General features: G+C 39.7%; 1 pseudogene; it reads right to left on the bottom strand.

Moving 5' to 3' along the window:
* Positions 1–3692: 3692 nt before the first annotated feature.
* Positions 3693–4937, bottom strand: LOC129065772 (nucleosome assembly protein 1-like 1; annotated as a pseudogene).
* Positions 4938–6014: the final 1077 nt, after the last annotated feature.

Raw genomic sequence — 6014 nt, 5'->3', positions numbered from 1 at the left:
GGACTTCTTGCTCCCTCCGCCTGCCTCCCACATCAAAGACCATACACTGGGACAGTATTGGGCTGAAAATAACTTAGGCATTTGACTATTTAATTCTTATCTGGACTATCAAGATATTTATTCTCTTAAGACAGAGAGTAAGAAAGGGCTAGCTTTGAATTAATATTTTCAGATTCTCCTAGGACACACCCCTTGCATTTTCTCCTGGGTCCCTCCCTGTTTTTGTGCTTGTTCACTTGCAACGAGCCAGCAGCTGCCTGACACTCCTGAGAATTTCCTTAGGCCTGACCACTGGGCAACTGTTCCTCCCATAGTTTAAACGTTACTTGAAATAAGTAGTACAGCAAAACTTTTCAAATATTATAAAGATGATGCTTCAATTTCAGGCACAGGGTAACAGGTAGCTAAGGAATTTGTCTATCTCGGAACTGATTTTCAACTGAATAAAAAAAAAGCGGTGGCAGGGGGTGGGAGGAGAAAGGAGGTGAGGAGAACTGAAAACACGTGTGACTGCCTTTTTCCAGGGTTGGACCAACTGCCCAAAATGATCAAAGCAAAACAATTCATATTATTTCCTGGGCATTTATTTAATATAATTTGGCTTATTGAAACTTGCAATTATATGTATACATATATTTTTAAAGTCCCAGAAAAGTCCTCCCCTTAATCTCTTTGGGGCCTCTGAGTTTCCATAGCACTTTACAAAAGATCTTTATTGAGGAAAGGATTGGACAAACTTTCCTTATATGTGTGGCCCACACCATTAATTGCCCCATCTCCTTTAATAAGGCCTTATTCCTATGTAAATACCCTTGCATAATGTTACAGGCTATTGTTAGGCCAGCGCCAGTCAGTCGCCACTTATATGCATTTTTATTTCAATCCGCTGCTCAGAGAATGAAAAGATGTCTGGACTTAAGCTGTTTACCAACTGGGCCGAAGCTGCAGAGCGGCAAAACTGAAGAAAGCCCCAAGCAACTGGAGGAACAAGCTTTTACAATGCGAGCAGCCATTTTCAGTTGAGTTATTAACCCACCCTGAAACTCGTCTAAGCTATGCCTTTTTAAAAGAACAAATGTGCTGAATCAAACGTGAATGAGCCCGAACTATTAAGAGAGAAATCCTCTAAAGAACTATTGAACACAACATAGGTTTGTAATCATTTTGTCTCTGTTGCCTGCTACCAACATTATCAAGGATGATAATGCTGGCTCAGTTGTGGATTGGCCATAATTAAACAATAGTGTGGTACAGTAAAACCACACATGCAAGCAACATGCATCCAGAGTCAGAAAACAGTCTCAAGAGATGAGAAGACTGAGTTAATAGCTCACCACCAGGACCTTATAATAATTTGGTCACTAAAACAGTGGTAATCTTTAACAGAAACATTAAAAAATACGCTTTCAAATCCACGTCTGTCTCTCAGCTCTACGTGGCCTCATACGTGCTTACATTGAAAAAATAAAATTAGTTTTACTTTGTAGTTGTAAAGATCTGCTGGAATGAGACAACATGGAAATAAAGGAGCACAATTCTACTAAAGAGAGCTCTAGCTTTTTACAAGGCAAAATGTCCTGCAGGCAATGAACATCATACTTATTTAATGGCGCCACAATCTGAGGAGTGTGGCATTAGCCTAAAGAATTTTTGACTATTTGCATGCATATTAGAATCCAATGAGTGCTTAATAAGAGCATATATATATGTCAGAGGAAACATCTCATTGCATAGTTAGTGCTACAGGAAAGACACCACACACATACACACACACACTGAGGAAAGCAGTCTTGAGTTAATTACCATCACAATGCAATCAAGTACAACAGTCATTGCTGAAAAGCTTTCCTATTAAAGCTGCTAGACTCAACTTCGCCTCTGCAGGTCAGCCTCAGCACTGATAACCTTTCCAGCAGACAAACACATGTAACATTGCCTCATCTAATTAAAAGCTCAGGGAGGTGTAGAAAAATACCAGCACATTGACTCCAAAGCAAATGAGTGCTGCCTTTGGCTGAGGGCACTACCATATGCTGCTGCTGTTTACTCTGGAAGGAAACTGAGTCACTTAACATTTCAATAGGTTAATCAATTGACAATTAAATGAAGAAATTGGTTAACTCTGAAAACAATTAACATGACACTCCATTAAGTACACTTTCTAATTGCCCCAGCTGTGAGTGGAAATTAACGTGCATGTTAAAGCATCTAACTGGGGTGGCACTGTTTTTTGTGTTTGAGAAAACGGAATTAGCTGACAACTCAGGTTTTATTTTTATAGATTAGACAGTAGGAATTCTATCATCCACTGCAGTTTTAGCACAGGGGAGCTATGTATATTTTTACATTCTTTCAAGGGCTCACTTCAAGTTGTTGAAATATTTAATTTGCAATAATTAATTAAAATAACCCAAACCCCTCCTATCAAATTACCAGTTGGTGAACAGAATGAGAAATTTCTCCCTTTACCCAGTTTGTAGACTGAATTACTTTGCAGGATCAGGTGTATTTCAAGATTTTCTTTATAATTAAACAAAGCAACGCACAAGTCTTAAAGTCAGAACTTTTGCTGAACATTCCCGTGAGTGGTTTTTGACTGTTGGCCATGTCCTTAATTTCACTGTCAAATAGTAACAATAGTGTTTGTTAATAACAATTCTAGTTGGAAGTCCCAAGTTTGGATTTTTACAGACTATTACAAATGCCTATTATAGACAATCATTAAGACAAAAGAATATTAATTTACAAAAGAGGTGATAATTTAAGTAAATTATAAAGGTTTCTGATATATATTAAGTGTTAAATAAATATGTCTCAAATGAGTGAGAATATCTTTAAAGCTGATTACTAAAATTATATCATCTTTCCCCACTCCTTTTGGTAACTTTACTATCCATGGATACACAACACTAAATCCACTTTGAGGAACTGATGGTCTGGCAGCAGAGTGGAAGGATGGCATTGAAGAAAAGGGTAAAGGAGTGTATTGGTCCCATCAGTCCAACTTCAACCAATGGGAGATGGGGAACCGCCAGGATTTCCACACAGTCCGCCTGGAGGATACCCCCATCACGAAGCTGGGAGGTTATGATGCTGTGGTCAATTCAGAGTGGACCATATTTTTATCTACTTTCTTCTCTGCCTCACTTCTCCTTTTACCTCGCTTTTAATATCCTGGCATTTTGCCTCTTAATAAAGCCTTAGATCATGACTTTTGCCTTAAGGACTGTTTTCTAGGGAGATTGCATACCAGAAATGTGATAGAGCTGCTAATGGTAGCATCATCACTGGGATTTCAGCCCATCCTTTCAAAAGAGAATGGGATATAGGAAGAAAAGGAGAGTCTAGTAATGACCATTGCTGGTCCCTACAAACTATTGTGTGTATCAAGAAAAGCAGAATCTTCTGGGTGTATATAGTTCACAGGCACATGGTTTATTGTACAGCATTCGGGCTGAGTTTGAGCCTCCATTTGTCCCCTTAGCTGGATGCCCCTGTGCAATGAACCGCCCCTACAGACATAATAGAAGTATTACACAATGTATGAAGGAGTAATTAGAGGCTTTTTAAACATTTTTATTTTAGGCTGCAAAAACAAGCGAACAATATCATCAGCTAAGAAAAACTTGAAATAAACTTATCATATGATGAAAATTCATCCTTTCCGGAGAAGGAGGAAGCAGACATCTGCTTCACTGCTGCTTGCACTCTGCTGGGTTTTGATCCTTCTTTGAGTCATAGTTCGGATCGTTTTCCTCATCTTCTTCTTCCCCTTCCTCATTTGCTTCTTCATTTTCTTCATCATCATCATCATCATCATCATCTTCAATAACTGCTCCAGTGAAGTACAACACTGATCTTGGGATTATATGCTCCTGTAAAAAGTGACTGATTTCAAAGTCTGCAGGAAGGACAGCTTCAGCACCCTCTCCCAGAGAGCCACTCTCAGGGCCTTCTGGAGGGGCAAAAAGTGAAAGAATCATTGGAAATTGTTTTGGTTACAGTACAAACTGTCCCACGTCCCTTGTGTTTCTGCTTCTTTTTAATGATTTCCAAAGTGACATTCTTCCCTTTTTTCCAATCTATTTGGCAGCTTGTACAACCCATAATTTCTGATTTATCAAGAGAAAAGGGGTCAGAATCATCTGGTTCTGACCTCACTCTACATGCCTTTGTCAATATCTCATTTGTGAAGTATTCATTGGGTGCAGAGTGAAATTCTAAAACAAATCGGCTGACCAGCATCTGAGAATTTCACTTTAATGTCTCTCAAGTGCTTCAAAATAGGCTTGTCATGTACCTGAACCACATTATTAAGCAAGTCAACATTCTTAAAAACAGCCAACCAAAATTCAGGGATTCCCTTGGGGTCTTGTTTGTCTTCATCCTTTTTTTCATCTTCAATCTTGATCTTTTCTTTCAGCTCCTCTGAAATTTCCAAAGAAAATTTCCAAGAAATTAGCCAAAAATTTCTTTAGGCTAATGCCACACTTCCTTGTCTGGTTTCCATTCTTTTTCCATAGGTTCATAAACTGCATTAATGATCTCGAATCGCTTATCAAATAAAGGCTGATAGAGAATAGCATACTCTCTTTCAAGATCATGAACTTCCTCATAGAACTTGGCTTCTACCTGTGCATATTTAACTTGAGATTAATGCTCTCAAGGTTTTGAGAGCATTCACTTGTCTTTTAACTACCATCGGGCAAGCTCTCAATGTATCCTGCTGGCATTTCTACCAGACCATCAAGTCTTCCTTGGAGGGATGCAAGACTCGGAGGGTTTTGCATCATCTGAACAGTCAGCTGAAACACTATTATTTTTGTTTATTCACCAATTTCTTTTTCTTCTACTTCTTCAACATCATCCACATCTTGATCAAGTTCTTTGATCTGTTCTTTGTTGTCAATGTCTGCCATATTGTAAGAACTCCCAATATCGATGGCTAGCAAGTGGAGCCAGGCAGCCAGAGCTGCTCAGTCAGTGACTCAGGGAGGCGGTGCCACAAGGAAAGAGTGCTCAAAAGCTAGAGCTTTTCAAAGCACTTCCAATAGTGCTTTGCTGATGTGGTTATATGCAGTTCTAAGCAAAAATTAAATTTTACACGTACTGTTTACAGTCCTGATTCTATGATAGCTTGTCTTTCTCAGGAAATGAATAGGTCTTTTCTTTAGTAGCTGGGTAGAAGGAGATGAGTTGGACTGAATTATAACTAATGGATTCAATTCACATTTAAAGTTAGTGTTTAAAATGAGGGCTGGGAATCATCTTATATGTGGGATTACAATGAAGAATCAGCACCAGGATGAAGAGCAGCAAAAATGGATGATTGCATTTATATGGGACAGGGAATGCCTTTCCTTTAACTTCTTACATCTCACCTATCACTCCAACGCTACATCACTCAGGTCTTGAAAAATCTCCTACCCCTCAGCTCTCCACCGCACCACAGAATCACTTAGATTTCCTGCTTCTTCATTTTTCATACATCAAAATCCCAAGGAAATGGACAAAAAACCGCTATTCCCTTTAATTTATCTGCTGTGGATAAACTCCCTTTCAAAATCTTGAGGGGCTCAGTCTTTGAGATGGAAGGAAAGGCCCCAGAAACCTGGTGGAATGATGGGAGAGGAGAAGGAGAGGGAGGAGAAGGAAGGAAAGCCCAGCACCTGTCCTTAGGAAGGGCTGAACAGGCCAGTTGGAGACCCCCTCATTACACATACTGTAATAGAAAGATCTCCTTCTCCCTCCATTCAGCAAACATTTATTCATTTCCTACACTACTCCAGACCAAGTGCTACTGCAAAAGGGAGTAAGTTTCTGCCCTTGGTGGATGTATAGTCTAGCACAGTGGTCCCCAACTTTTTGATCCCAGGGACTGGTTTTAGAAGACAATTTTCCCATGGACTGGGGGTGGGGGAAGGTGGGGAATGTTTTTTGGATGATTCAAGCGCATTACATTCAAGCTCACCTGCTGTGCGACCCAGTTCCTAACAGGCCCAGACCAGTACCAG

The sequence above is a fragment of the Pteronotus mesoamericanus genome, unplaced genomic scaffold (genome assembly GCF_021234165.1).
Source record: "Pteronotus mesoamericanus isolate MK-2021 breed Mesoamerican mustached bat unplaced genomic scaffold, CSHL_Meso_final contig_182, whole genome shotgun sequence".
Classification (NCBI taxonomy): domain Eukaryota; kingdom Metazoa; phylum Chordata; class Mammalia; order Chiroptera; family Mormoopidae; genus Pteronotus; species Pteronotus mesoamericanus.
Note: the sequence above shows the minus strand (reverse complement) of the source record. Positions and strands in the feature narration are given on the sequence as shown.